The sequence below is a fragment of the Natator depressus genome, chromosome 10 (genome assembly GCF_965152275.1).
Source record: "Natator depressus isolate rNatDep1 chromosome 10, rNatDep2.hap1, whole genome shotgun sequence".
NCBI lineage: Eukaryota > Metazoa > Chordata > Testudines > Cheloniidae > Natator > Natator depressus.
Window position 1 is genome coordinate 10867070 of NC_134243.1, and position 15247 is coordinate 10882316.

The window sequence follows — 15247 nt, forward strand, 5'->3', positions numbered from 1 at the left end:
ATGCTGACTGATTGAATGCTTTGGCCTTGTGATGTGGGATTCTTCCATTGCCCAGACTGATGAAAATCCGGCACTAAATAGGAATGACACACTTGGGCTTTTTGTATAATGAGCAAATACTACTCTTCCCTCTCACTCTTCTCACCCACTAGTCCAAGTGAAGTGACAGGGAAAAGAAGTGGTATTTGCTCATTGTACAAAGTCCTCCTTGCAAGAAGTGGTGTTGGCATCAGACTCAAATGAAGCGATTCACTTGTTCCTCTGGTCAGAATCTGATGTTTGCAACCACCATTTTTTGGAGTGGTGAAATCTGATGACAGAAAAAATGGCAATCTCTAGAACCGAGAAGATGGGAGTTCCTCAGGGCTGATTTTCAGTTGGGGCCAAGCCTGGGAAAGTAGCGCTCAGAGTTTAAATGGCTAAATGTGAGTAGGAGGGAACTACCCCATACTGTAGAAGGACAAACGTGAAACTGTTAACTGGGCTAGTGCATTAGACAGTTAAATATTTTTCAGGACCTAATTCTAACCTCATTTACCTCAGCTATCCCACTGATTTTAAATAACCAACAACAAAAAATGTGATAGGGCTTGCATTTGTACAATTCAGGCAGAATTTGGCTTTCTGTATTTATCTGAGAAACAAGTAGATAGTGTTTATGGAGAAAGTAGTTGCTCGTAAAGAAAGTCAAGTTGCCTCTTTTGACCTCATTGTCCAGTTTTCTCATATACTGAAAGAGTCTCTTGTTATTCTGGTGCCCTTCGCAGAGTAGGACGTCTCAGGTTATCTAATTAGGCTTGGACGCCTTGTAGAAGAGAGAATCATGAATCTTCCTACACTGGTGTATAAAAGATATATGGTATCTCATTCTTCACTTTCATACCACTTTTTGCTGTGGCTGGGGTCCATCTATGCGATGGAATTTATATTTATCAATTTTGTGACATCCATCTGTAGCATCAGGATTGCTGTTACAAACTCCAATAATATTTATATACAACCCAGACTCAATGGTTCCCCCCAAAAAGATCAGCCATTCTTGCAAACAAAAAAATGGACAAAAAGATAAGACTTTTAAAAAAGTGGTAAAAAGGAAGGCTGAAATCAATAAAGATTAGCTGACAGAAAGAGTCTCTTTCATGGATCTGAAGTTAGTAACTCAGGGATTGTGGTGCACTGCAAATAACGAGGAAGGGTGTGCAATAGGCTGGCTCCCTCCACTGAGGAAATCCTATCTCTGACCTATTCCAGATGGAAACTTGGAATGGAAAGCAAGGTCAGGCAGCTCATCTTATTTATCTTGGGGAAACAGAGGGAGAAATGGTTGTTCAGTTACTCTGGATTTAGATTATCAAGCATTTATGGAAATATGTTGCTGGTTTCCCAGGATTTCAGCCTGTGACCTCTGTTCATGCAAACCACAGAAAAATCCATTAGGAGACTGGCTACTAGCCAGCCCACATGAAATCAGCTGGCATTAGGTTAGAATATAAGCAGCACGTTTTGACTTGCTTCTGTGTTGGCCTGACTAAAAGTTAAAAAAAATATGCTCACACAAAAACCAAATATAGCAAAGCAAAACAAAAAGGGGAGATAATGCATTAGGATTAAAACTGACAGAGCTTCAGTACAGAAGGATGAATGTGTGACATACAATAGTGTTATGTCTTCAGGATCCAGAGCATGCAAAGTACAGGTGGGACTTTCATCTACCAAATCTGCTCCTCCAAAACAGGATTCATTTAAATAAATGGATGAAAAAAGCAGGGGCAGGGACATACGTAAACTGAAGGATTTCTGAAGAAGACAAGAGGCACTTCAGAAATGCTATTTACAGATGAGCAATATGTAAAATAAGAGATCTGATTCTCCACTGCCTTGTGCTTTGTGAAGTCATTTACACTTTTGCCAAGTGATTGGCAACAGTGGCATTTTACACTCACTTGGCATAGGTATAAATGACTACACAAGGTGCAAGGCAGTAGAGAATTGGGCTCAAAGTATTTAGAATCAGATTTGTCTTTACTTAGGTACAAACTCATTCTACTTGCATAGATTTTGTGAAATATTCAGCTGGAGGAGGGGTACTGTGGCTGGTTTTGGATTCAGATAAAAGTTTACATCTGGGCCCTATGTTGGCTTCCTGAGAACATCTCTCTCCAAAAATTAACTAGATTGCCTGATTCCTATTGCCTCTCAAAGGATCAAATTACGGTTCTTGTTACAACTGTACAATCCCCTGAAAGTCAACAGAGATGGTTGGGCCTGAGTATAAAATTTGGCTCAGTGTGCTTTCTCCTTTGTGATTGTTTCTCTCAGATGGTGTTGTGGGTCCCATTCACAACCCTAACCACATCCAAAAAACCTGCTTTTTTTAGTTATGTTTTAATTTATTGGATTTTCTTTGCAATAATCCCCATATTCATCCCTCCTCTGCCATTCTCCTGGGTTACTAGCCAGATGAAAAATCAACTCTCACACATGCACACTTTCTAAAAAACATTGGTGACCGCAACCACTACAATGAGTCCCTCTTCTCTAGGCCTCACAAGTTCTGTTGGAATAGTCTAAGACCAGTGAGAGAGAGAGAGATGCTGCTGCTGCTGAAGTGTTACTTGGGAATTGACCTGGAAAAAATTCCCCTGAAGAGCAATAGGGTGTCAGTGCTAATTCCCAAATAGGGAAACCAGTGAAACTATTGAACCGTACCAAGTGCCATCCTTTTTATCTCAAGCTGTTAAAAGACTAAGCAGAGTTGTTGACATAAGAAAAACTTAAATAACCTCTCACTAGAGGTTACTCATGGAAGCATTGAACATTTTGGTAATAGCCTGGTAAGTGTCAGTCAAAAATCTTCCACCCATGTGCGATGAAGTGTAAAGAAACTGGTGATGACAGGGGCCCCATATTCTTCCTTCAAGATTCTCTTTAAACCCCATGGCTTCCATAAGTACCCCATAGTAACAGTGGTCAGTGCCAGGCATCATGCAAATAATGTAATGGCAGGTGTCCCCAGGTGGAGCTGTTACACAGTATCTCAAGTTATATTTCTTCGTGTCCGAGCAAGTTTTGACCCTTAGGAAGACATGCTGAGTTGCTCTTAGTTTTGGGTTATGTAACACAAGGTTTTTGAAGTGAGGCAATTTGAGGAAAGAGGATGTTAAAGTCACTTCTTATGGCAGAGTTGCTCCCTGGGAACAGGGCATTGGTGTTGGGCTGAGATTTCTGGGAGGGATAGCCTTGCTTGCTGATTGACCATTTCATTTCAAGACTGGTATATGTGTGTAAATAAAGCAAGTTATGCTTATAATATACCCAGAATTTACATCACTGATTTCTTCTCCATGGGGAAGCTGACCTCCAAGGCTCCAATGCCTTTTGCTGCTTGTCAGAGGGACTGTGTTGGTGTCAGAATGGGACACTGGTATCAGAAAAAGAGGCAATAATAATAAAGATGAGAGGAATGATTCTGGCTCAAGCATGAAGGTGGTTGTGAATGGGAATTAATGCAAGTGAACTCTCCCCTCCATTCCCTCTTAATTTCAAGTGATTTGTCTCTGTTCCCTCCCTCCCAAAATATCATGGCTTTTGCCTACTTAGCAGGAACAAAAACAAATGTGTGTTCTAGAAACATATAGCTATGTGAGAGAGGCTGCAGTTATATGCATAACACATCACATCTCTCTTGCTGAACTAAGGATGGTTGGGGACTTCAACAAAAAAAAATCCAAAGCACAGTTAAGAAATAACATCTCTTTCTTCTTTTCCTTATTGTCATTATCTCCTCTAATATTCATTATCAGGGATTTTTCCCCCGGTGGCCTAATTCTTTTCCATTGGCTTTCTTTAAGCTTTCCCTGAGCTTTTTCAAGCTTATGGTTTTTCTTACTGTAATTGTATGCTGCTTATGACAATGAAATATATCCCATGAAAACACTGCCCTCTGGGAAGGGTGCTGCTAGCTCATGTTACAAGACTCACTAGAACCCAGACAACCTTTCCTTACAGTACAAAGTACAAGATCTTGCAATAGTAGTAAGAGAAAGGTAACCTTTGATCTGAAACATTTTTGGTCTGGTTTCCATTATGGATTTGCCTTTAAGTATAAAGCAGGTTTGCCTCCTCCCCCACACGCAAGGAAACACGTTTCATCCTGGTGAATAGCATCAGTAATTCTCACCAGAAAGAACAGCTCTCCTTTAGGTTAATGCTCATGTGGGTACAACCGTATTTGTACGTTTAGAATAATACATGTTTTATAGTTGAACACCAGTCTGTCTTTCAAAAGATGGTGCTGTGCTGAAATCATAGAAGCTGGAGCAAGTTATAAATGTCAGCAGAACCCTGTGATTTAATTAAAGCCTTAGTATTTAGCCAAGAAACTATGTATTTTTTTCAGTGCATATAAAGAAATTCTCAGTAGTTAGCCTCCAGTGGCTATCACTTATAACTTTACATTGCAGGTGGGAAAAGTTTATAGTTTGAGAAATGTAGACAGCATGTATGTGCTTTTGTGTGTGTGAAAGGGGGAGAGAGAGACAGACATCAAGAGAATACAGTTTAATGGAAAAGGCCTTACAGTATATGAACATGAGAAGAGGTACACTCTTTTGTTCTTGTGTATATACAATGCACTCTTACCTGCATAGTTCTTGAGCCATCGCAGTAGTCTGCACATATGCACAATGTGCCTTCATCTAAATAAGGCAGTTTCATGCTTGAAAATATACTAAAAGATATAGATTTTTAATTGTGGTTGTTACCAAAGTATACTTGTAGCTCAAAAGTATACAGTATGCTAATGAGCACTTAATAACTCCTGTATAAAAACCACTGTGTTGTAACATGGTTACTGAATTTTTTAGAAGCAAAGATTAAAAAAAAAAAAAAAAAGAATTAAACCATAGTACTGTATGGTACCCATGTGTCACATTTAATACAAACATTTCAAATTAAAAATTCAGTTAACCTATTAACACTGTCAATGTTATTGTACATTCATTTTAAAAAACATTAAAGTAATTACTGTATTGGACTTGATTTTGATTGATTCTGGCTTTCACAATGAATGTTACAAAAGCATTGATAGTTGCTCTTTAGGATATAGGAATTACCATACTGAATCAAAACCAGTGGTCCACCTGGACCAATATCCTGTATCTGACAGTGGCTAGTGCAAGGTACTTCAGAGGAAGGTGCAGGAAAGCCCATAACAAACATTTAAGGAATAGTTTGTCTGTAAGAAAAAGTCCTTTATAACCCTCATCAGTTAATTGTTTGGTTTATGCCCTGAAGCATGAGGCTTTATATTCCCTTATAATCGTGGACGATCTCATTACCTTTATAAAAGTCTGATCCTTTCTTTGAATCCTACTAACTTTTTGGCATGTGATTTCTTGTGCCGATGAGTTCCACAGGTTGATTTTCATAGTATGTCACAGTAACACTGATGAATTAGCAGTCCATGTGATACTTTTTTCATGCAAGTGCTGCATTTTCACATTCCACCAATGCAGTGCATTTTACCTATATATTTATGCAGTCACAGTTTATAGGGGAAGGCAACTCGTGACACAATTAGGCAAGCACTTAACTGGGTTATTTATATAAACAATATACACATTTTATGGAGGGGAATCAACATGTGGTTCATGCTGAGGTGAAAGTAAGCTGGTACGCCCCGGTACGGCGTACCGGTAAGAGCCGGTGCGCTGTACCAGGACCGGATTTCAGAGAGGGCAATTTAAAGCCCTGGGGTAGCAGCAGTGGGGATTTAAAGAGCCCCGGAACTCCAGCCACCCCTACTGCCCCGGCCCTTTAAATCCCCGCTGGAGCCCTGCTGCCAAAGCCCTGTGTAGCGGGGCCCTTTAAATCCCCGCCAAAGCCCCGCCACTGCCGCTACCCCAGGGCTCGGGCAGCAGGGCTCAGGCGGGGATTTAAAGGGCTCGGGGCTCCGGCAGCTGCTACCCCAGAGCCCTGGGGTAACGGTGGCAGCTGGGAGCCCCCAGGGCTTCTCAGTGATTTAAAGGGCCCGGTGCTCTGCTGCGGTAGCAGCAGCTGGAGCCCTGGGTCCTTTAAATCGCCCCCGAGCCGCCTCTGCTGCTGGTAGCTCGGGGGCGATTTAAAGGGCCCCGGGCTCCCAGCCGCCACTACCGCAGCTGGAGCCCTGGCCCTTTAAATCAAGATTTAAAGGGTTAAATCAAGATTTAAAGGGCCTGGGGATTTAAGGCTCTGCCTCTTCCGGTTGAGGCCACGCCCCCTGCTCAGTACTCTGGCGTACTGGTAAGTCCTCTAACTTACTTTCACCCCTGGGTTCATGAGAGAAAGATTTGGAGTGGGTGCCTGCTATGTATATAAGCAGTTTGCGTTTAAGTGGATTGTTTTCCATAATTGTACAATTTTATGGATTAATATATACTTAAATACATGCTTTGCAGCATCCACAGTTTAATAATGGGACACAAGATATCACTGAGATGTTACTATTTTTGTTTTCAAAAATAAGTCATTCTTGAGAATTAATATTTGTACGGTGTTTGGAAATGTAAGGCACAATATAAGTGCTAAGCATTCACAATATGAAACTATGATTTAGTCCTTTTTGATTTGTAGATCAATTTCTGCCTTGGCATTCTCTCTTTCCTTATAATGTATGTTTTCCAATATGTTGCACAAGTGGTTAGTCTGCTTACAAGAATAAATAGTCAGTGTTTGCAGTAACCTCTGCAAGACAGCATTACTGACACAGAATAATAACCTAGCTATAAGTAATAGAAACTACCCCAGCTCCTGTTTTCTGCATGTTACTGAGCTGCATTCATTCCTCATGAGTTGAGGTTTTGATCTCTCACATATGCACTGATAGTGAATAGTCAGTCTGAAGTAATGTATATTTGTTATAGTAATTGTGACATTGTATTAGGTACTGTAAGAGTATGGCATACTTTAATGTGATACAGTTTGACATGACATACATTGCAATGCAGTGTTAGCAAAGCAGAAACAAAGCAATACAAGATTTTTAAATCAGATACTATTAGGCCACAAAAACACTTTTGCTGTTTTTTCTCTTGTTGTGCACACAGTCTCCTTTATGGTGGAAATTGTGAAGAAAGCCAACATCCACCGCAAAGCTATGTTGGAGTGTTGTCATCCCCTGAGATTCAAGTACCGCATGCGGTGTCTGAGAGCATTAGAGGCATAAGCATAAAACCCATTAATCTAAGACCCTAAGTGCAGGTGCTCTGTTGGGAAAGACATAGGAGCTTGTGTCCTAACCCACAGATCTATTGTCAGTGAGGCTAGGACCCAATCCAGCCTCATCTACTTAGGAAGATCATGTTTTTGAGCCTGTTGCTGTCCTAGATCTCCTATGTATTATATTCTAACAGTGGCAGATGGTTCCCTGTGTTTACACAGCTGGCAGAAACGTTGGTACGATACTTTGCACTTTTATTGCACCTTCCATCTGAGGGTCTGTGTATTTAGTGCTGTCTTAGTCAGCGAACCTGATTTGGAGACATACCATATACAGTGAGTGTTCCTCATTTCCTAAGGGCTGCCAACATTTTTTTCCTCACTGTGTCCCGCCCCCGCACCCGTGTCCTATGTAGCATGGATGCTCCTGCCAATAGCTCTGTGACTTACTGTTGCATGGCCATTTTTCCTTTACATATGTCCTTCCCAGTTCTGTTTAGCATTGTTTTTTGATAATCTACTGTTTAGAGATCTTAGGAAATATTAGGTATTGCAGAGGTAGCTATAGGCTGGAGGTTGTGTGTGGTAGCAGTGCAGCCATATGGTACCATATATGTTCTGTGCTAAGGAGGGCTGTTGGGAGATTTTCCTCATCTCTCCCCAAGTCTTATAGGAACCCACTACAGAACAGGAAGCAACATATTGGTAGATCATTATATTTATGGCCATTATACCACATTACAAATGTGTGGGAGGCCAGTTGCATGGTGACTTTATCAATTTCATATCTCTCACTTCCCATCATCCTCTTTATGTAGTGTGTTTCTATATGTAAGCGTGTATGCCTTTATATGGTTGTGTATGTGTATGAAGCCAATATGGCTTTTCTGTCCTATTTTCCACTCCTTCCGAAAAATGGCAATTCTCAGACCCTATTATCAGTGTAGATAAGCAGAAACCCATCCAAAATGAGACCGGAAAGATAACATAGGACAAACTACAGCATGTCAGAGGCCTGTTGCTTGAAAGATCTTTTGCCTTCATCAGGAAGAGGAGGAGAATTTGGTGACGGGGAGATCAGTATGATGAATAGGATGAATGTGGCTTTAATTTGTTGCAATACAGCTGGAGCTTAAAGCGCTGCACTATCAGAAACACCTGGCCAACAAGGAGTGAGACCTTTTATCTCAGTGGAATGGAATTCCTGCTCTGTCCATCCCACATTGTGCACCTGGGAGAGGGGGTTTTGTGTAGGTATGTATGTGAATATTAGAACGGAAATGTAGGGTAGCTTTGGCCTCTGTATTGCAGCAGAAAACTGTTTTGCACATGTTGGGCATTATTCTGCTGTCTCTTACAACACTTTTACCTCCTGTAACTCCATTCAGGTCAGAGGATTTTCCTCTGATTTATACCAGCATTTAAGTGCTGTGTAATTTCTTTGCTTTCCTTTTGGCAGAGGGCTGTTTTAATGTACTTAGGAGTTCAGCCTGCTTCCCCACTTCTCCCTCTTCTTACGCAAGACTCCCGCATGAAAGCTTGAACAGTTTCCTGTCCTCCACTTGGTCTCCCTGCGCTGCTCTGCCTCACTGCTACACCATTGTCATTTTTTAAAAACTAAAATTACAAAAAATTCAGAAGAGGCGTTTTTTGTTTATGCAGAATTAGTGATATTTATTCTCAGTGAGTGAAGTTAAAGCTTCATAGGGAAAACGAAGCCAAGGTTTTGTCTGAATGTAACTAAAAACCACTCAGTAGGCTTTAATATCAATCTGCAAATGAAAATATGTGGAGAGAATAGGTTTTATTGTCTACTTACCCCTCCCCCTGTATTTTATTTCCTGCTTCTCCAGTGACTAAGTTTTCCAGTCAGCGTGAGAGCAACAGGGCACTAGAGTTTTGTTTTGCAGAAGTTCAGCTCCAATTTCATTCTATACTGAAAGTTGAGTATCCTGAGACCGGCTAACTGAACGTTTGCAAACCAGCCATGCTTTTTACAGTAAGGAGCAGCCCCTCTAGTTTCAGTGTAGAGATAGCCTTTTCAACCTGTGCAGTCACTAGAACATTTTGGTTTGTTTATTTAATAGAGTTAATGAGACAATCTTCATTATTCACTAAATCGGGCACCAAGGCTGTAAACCAGATGTCATCATATACGAAAAAGCTCTGGACAGATCAAATATGCAACAAAAGCTAGTGCCTTCCTTTTACTGTGACTTTGCTGGAAGATTGCCTAATTATTTTATCCCGTTTTGGTGGCCTTAGACTTAACATACACTTTCCTTTCTTTTTTCAGCATATGCTATTTTTAAAAAAAAAAAAAAAGTTTAAAAGAAACAAGCATATGTACAGAGAGTAATAAAGTAAAATAGTCCTAATAAGCTAGAAGTGAGATGCTGTATCTTATTTTCCTTAAAAGTACACATCTTATAGTAGGTCTGCCTTCCTTACCATTAAAGGGAAGAAAGAGTGCGAGAGAAAAACAAAAATAGAAGAGAGCATAGGTAGAGGGAAAAGAGCTCCGGTTGGCAGAATTCTGATTGGCAGTGTATATAAACGGGAATTGCTTATATTTCCTTTGGAGAGCGTGTGTTGTAAATCATATAGAGGAAGAAGGGGCTTTGCAGGGGTCTCCCTCCTTCCTTTTTAGCTCCCATGGTTTTTAAATATTCCCAGAGTTCTGAAAAGGATCCTGGAAACACATCTTTAGTGCCTTTCATCAAGGGATCTCACAGCACTTTGCAGAGTGATGGATTAAATGTCACAACACACCTGGGGGTATTGGCACTGGGAAACAAAACCTATAGGTGCGTAAGATAATATTACTACCTCAGATAATATTAATACTTGATAGCAGGGGGGAGGCTTGTGATGATTATTTACTTAATGTCTAAGTCTATATTTAGACACGTAAGTGGCCTGATTAGCAAAAGTGGTGAGTGCCTAGTAGCTTTCAGGCAAAAAGGATTTAGGAGTCTAACTTTAGGCACCCATTTTGGAAAATTTTGGCCAATGTTTTGTAACATTAGATATTTTATAGACATTGGCAGGGAATCTGTAGTTAAGGTTGCATTGAGATTTTAATGTAAAAAAGACTTTCATACTTTAATGACTTAATTTACTTTCAAGATTTGGCACAGTAACTTTTTATAGGAAAATTTAATTTCCTGTGTAAATCTTTAAGTAAAATATTTACTAATTTAAGCAGAGGAAACTTTTTTAAGTGTTCAGAATTTTGAAATATTACCTGTTTTCCTTGAATTTCATTTGGGTTCCTCTACCTTTAAAATAATCACAGTCTCCAGAGACCTCACAGCAATTATCCATAGCTTTATCACTTCCAGAATGGATGTCTGCAGTGTACTTTATATTGGGACTACACCTGAAGATCACAGAATGCCACTTGCTACTTACATAATGGACCAAGTTATCCCTGTTCTCTGTAGATTGCCCTGGCATCCATTTAGTCTTTGGATACAATTCAAGGTCTTGATTTGGATCTACAGTATAACGTCTGTAGTGGTGTGGGTCCTGGTAGCTTAGAAACCACTTCTCTCCTCATGTCTTACCCTGGCATTTGAAATAGTCTGAGATGGATTAATTGATTGATGGTCTCTAGAAGTATTCATGTGGAAGCTGAGGCCAGAACTTTTTCCATGGAAGACGCTCAATTCTGGAATTCACTTCTCTGGGTCCATTCCAGCCTGAATGTATTGACCTCGAGGGCTTTTTCAGAGGAGGTTGCTTGAGGGATCACCAGAAAAGCTGTGTCGTTGCCTTAATTTCCCCCAGTTGGGGCAAGGAGAAGTGCTAACCAAATAGCATGTCCCTCTTTAATTAGGTTAGCAAGGTTTCAAGACAGGAATAATTACAATAAACAGTTTATCAGGACCCTGGTTCAGAGATCCCAAACTTAAAATCCACAAAACCAAGTCACTGAATAGACTCCTGAAGACTAGTTTCCGGAGAGAGAAACCACCACCCACTGTAGCCTGCCTGGACTCTCCTGTGCTCTGCTGCTTCCTGCTCCTGTTTAAATTGCTCAGCCCCAGAGTGGGACAAGGCCTGCTTGATTACACTCCAGGTGACCCAGTTGTAGGCTCCAGCCAGTTCTTCACACTCCTTCACGAAGTCTCATATCAGTCTTCTAGTTTGCTGAAAATAGTTGTCATGCAAGCTCTCAGCTGTGGGGAACTGTAGAAGGAGACAAATAATGGTGTGTCCCCAAGTAGATAGTCCACTAAGGCCTGGAGAAGAAATACCTATCACACTCACCTAGACAAAGAACATAGGAACTAGTCAAAGTCAAGTCTGGCAAGTTTGTCCCTTTATTCTTTGTTCGATCATTTTACAGTTAGGCTCTATGGTGATGGAACAGTTTGGCAGAAATTATAATACCGGAGGGGAAATGGAAAACAATCTGTAGGATTATCGATGAGATTCCTGACAGTGGAAAAACACACACATGCTGTTTGTATGGTGAATGGGCACAGTTGCTGTTCAGGATTTATTACACATTTTTGTTCCGTGGACATATGAATATTGACATGTCTGGAATTGTGTGCTGGAACATGGCGTCTCTGGCATCTTGTGCATATGTGCCTAACATCCTGAACAAATTTCCAGAAGTTTGTGGGCCTATACCATATGTCCAGGATTCTGCCACCTTCAGCACTTTGCAGTCACGTGTTTAGGGTTGCCACCTTTCTAATTGCTGGTAACTGGACCTCTGAGGCCCCGTCCCTTTCCCGCCTCTTCCCCCCCCCGCTCCACCTCTTCCTCCCAAGGTCCCACACCTTTCATTTGCTCCTCTCCCACAGTTCCTCACTGGATCATCTCCACCTCAGTGGGCTCCCTCTGCTCCAGGACTGGGACAGGAGTGGCTGCAGCCTGACAAGGAGCTGTCTGCAGGTAGGAGGCAGCCCCAGCCCCATGACCCAGCGCCTCCCCTCGCCCCACAGTAACCGAACTTTTGGTGTCCAGTCAGTACATCTGACTGGACACTGCCAGGCCCCTTTTTGAGCACACTTTCCAGTTGAAAACTGGGCACCTGGCAACCCTACACATGTGTTATATCCAGGACTATGTCATTTCCAGTTTTGTTTGCCTCATGCTGCTACCAGAATGTTTTGAGAGCAGTGATAGACAGTGACTGCAGTAAAATTAAAGTCCACTTACACAGACTGAAAGAGAAAAAAGTGTGCATATATGAAAAGGTGCATTCTGACTTTTTCAAGGGGGTTTTAATGGAATATTCCATTCTCTCTCTTCACACATTTTTTTGTAATCAGTTTTAACAGAATCTCCAATAAAGCAATTTCTGCAAAAGAAGAAAGTGAAAAAATTATCTTAAATTTACCATTGGCTGATCATATGTCCAGCCATTGTGATAGCCAATATCCAATTTCTGATCTGCTTCTGTGTAAACCACTTTCCAGATGTTTTGGGAGTGATTGTTGAGTGTTTGGCAAAAGTCAGATGGTAACTCAGACACAATTGTCCCTTCATGCAACCTTAAATTTTGTATTTTAAATTCTTTTTAGATCTTGTCAGTTTTAAATGCTAAAGTAATCAATATAATCCAATAGAGAAATGAAGATAAAATTGATTGAGGGAGTGGGGAGGAGGACATAGGCCTGGTCTGTATTATTTACATCTTCTGCGTATGTTATACCATTGTCCAGTAGCTGTAAAGGAAGTTTCCTGAATGTAGGGAATTAAGTCAAAAGGGGCTATTAGGAAAAACAAGGAGAAAATTAAACAATAAGAACTGCCATACTGGGTCAGAGCAACGGTCCATCTAGCCCAGTATCCTGTCTCCGGCAGTAGCCAGTGCCAGAGTTTCAAGGGGAGTGTACAGAACAGGGCAGTTTTTGAGAGGTTCACCCACAGGCACTAACTTTCCAGTGTGCCAGGGGTGCTTGATCCCCGGCTCTGCCCACATGCCCCACCCCGACTCTACTTCTTTCCCCAAGGCCACACCCCTGCCCCACCTCTTTCCACCCCTTCCTGCCCTGCTTCATTGCACCCCATTCTACCAGCTCCCCCAAGTCTGCCCTGTCCCCGCTCCTCCCTCCTCGCCCCCCAGATCCTCCTGCACACCGCAAAACTGCTGATCATGGGAGGGAGAGGGAGGCGCTGATTGGTGGGGCCCGGCAGTGGGTGGGAGGCACTGTGGGGGGAGCTGATGGGTGCTGAGCACTCACTGGCAGCCCCCCTACCATTTTTCCCCATGGGTGCTCCATCCCCAAAGCACCCACGGAGTCGGCGCCCGTGGATCCACCCCGTCTTCCCCTCCCAGCTTCTGTCAGTCAGATGTTTGGGGTTGCATCCCTGATTATTTTGGCTAATAGCCATTAATGGACCTATCCTCCATGAATTTATCTAGTTATTTTTTTGAATCCAGGTATACTGTTGGCCATCACAACATCCCATGGCATTTGGCATGAGGTTAGTTGTACATTGTGTGAAAAAGTACTTCCTCTTGTTTAAAGATAAACCTGCTGCCTATTAATTTCATTGGGTGCTGTCTACTAATTTCACCCTGGGTTTTGTATTGTGGGAAAGGGTAAATAACACTTTTCTATGTTCACTTTCTCCACACCATTCATGATTTATAGACCTCTATCATATCCCACCCCTTAATCATCTCTTTTCTAAGCAGAACAGCCCTAATCTTTTTATCCTCTCCTCATATGCGAGCTATTTCATAACCTGGATCTTCTTTGTTGCCCTTCTCTGAAACGTCTCCAGTTCCACTATATCCTTTTTTGAGAAGGGGTGACTAAACTGGACACAGTATTCAAGGTGTGGGCACACCAGGCATTTATATAGTGAAGTTATGATATTTTCTGTCATATTTTCTATCCCTTTTTTAATAGTTCCTAACATTCTGTTACCCTTGAAGTTTTCAGAGAACTATCTCAATAACTCCAAGATCTCTTTCTTGATTGTAACAGCTAATTTAGAACCCATCATTATAGATGTGTATTTGGGATTTTTTTTCCATTGTGCATTATTTTGCACTTATCAATGTTGAATTTCATCTGCCATTTTATTGCCCAGTTACCCAGTTTTGTGAGATCTATAATTCTTTGCTGTCAGCTTTGGATTTAACTATCTTGAATAATTTTGTATCATCTGCAAACTTCACCACTTCATTATTCTCTCCCTTTTCCAAAGAAATAATTAATATGTTGAACAGCACAGTTCCCAGTACAGATCCTTGGTGCCGGCGGATCCCACTGTTTACTTCTCTCCATTGTGAAAATTGACCATTTATTCCTATCATTTGTTTCCTGTCTTTTTCACCAGTTATTGGTCTATGACGGGGCCTTCCCTGTTATCCCATGACTGCTTAGTTTCCTTAAGAGTCTTTGGTGAGGGACCTTGTCAAAGGCTTTCTGAAAATCTGAGTATACTATACCAACTGGATCACCCTTGTTGACACCCTCAAAGTAGGGTTGCCAACTTTCTAATCACACAAAAATGAACACCCTGACCAGCCCCTCAGCTGAGGCCCTGTCCTGCCCCATCCCGAGGTCCCGCCTCCACTCGCTCCATCCCTGCTCCCTCCGTCGCTTGCTGTCCCCAAACCTCACTCACTTTCACCAGGCTAGGGCAGGGGGCTGGAGTGTGGGAGAGGGTGAGGGCTCTGGCTGGGGATTTGGGCTCTGGGGTCAGGCCAGGGATGAGGGGCTTGGGGTGCTGGAGGGGGTACGTATTAGCAAGTTTTATCCGTTTTTATCCGTTAAAACCAAAAATCAGAAAGCCTTTGTATATGCCACTGTTCACAAGCCCCAGAGAGCAAAGCTATTGGTACTGAACCTAAGTCAGGTATTCTGGTAATCTCTAGTATACAGGGGTCCGTAAGCCAGGACTGGGTCTGAGTGGGAGAACCATGTGAGTCCACCCTGAGAGAGGTGAAAGCTTGGGGCTTGTCACCTGGGCTGGAGGGTCTGGGAGAGGGGACTGCCCTCAGAGATGGGACAGTGGTGCAGCTCACTCTGTAACCATGATTGGAGGGGAAGCAACGTCCCACCCCTCACCC

General features: G+C 42.0%; 1 long non-coding RNA gene across 1 annotated transcript in view; it reads left to right on the forward strand.

The window, feature by feature from the left end:
• The first annotated feature begins 12016 nt into the window (after positions 1 to 12016).
• LOC141994366 (uncharacterized) overlaps positions 12017 to 15247 on the forward strand; it is a 31330-nt gene continuing 28099 nt past the window's right edge. Inside the window, exon 1 of the long non-coding RNA XR_012641109.1 lies at positions 12017 to 12108. This is a non-coding gene — a long non-coding RNA (uncharacterized LOC141994366). The remainder of the gene's footprint in view (positions 12109 to 15247) is intronic.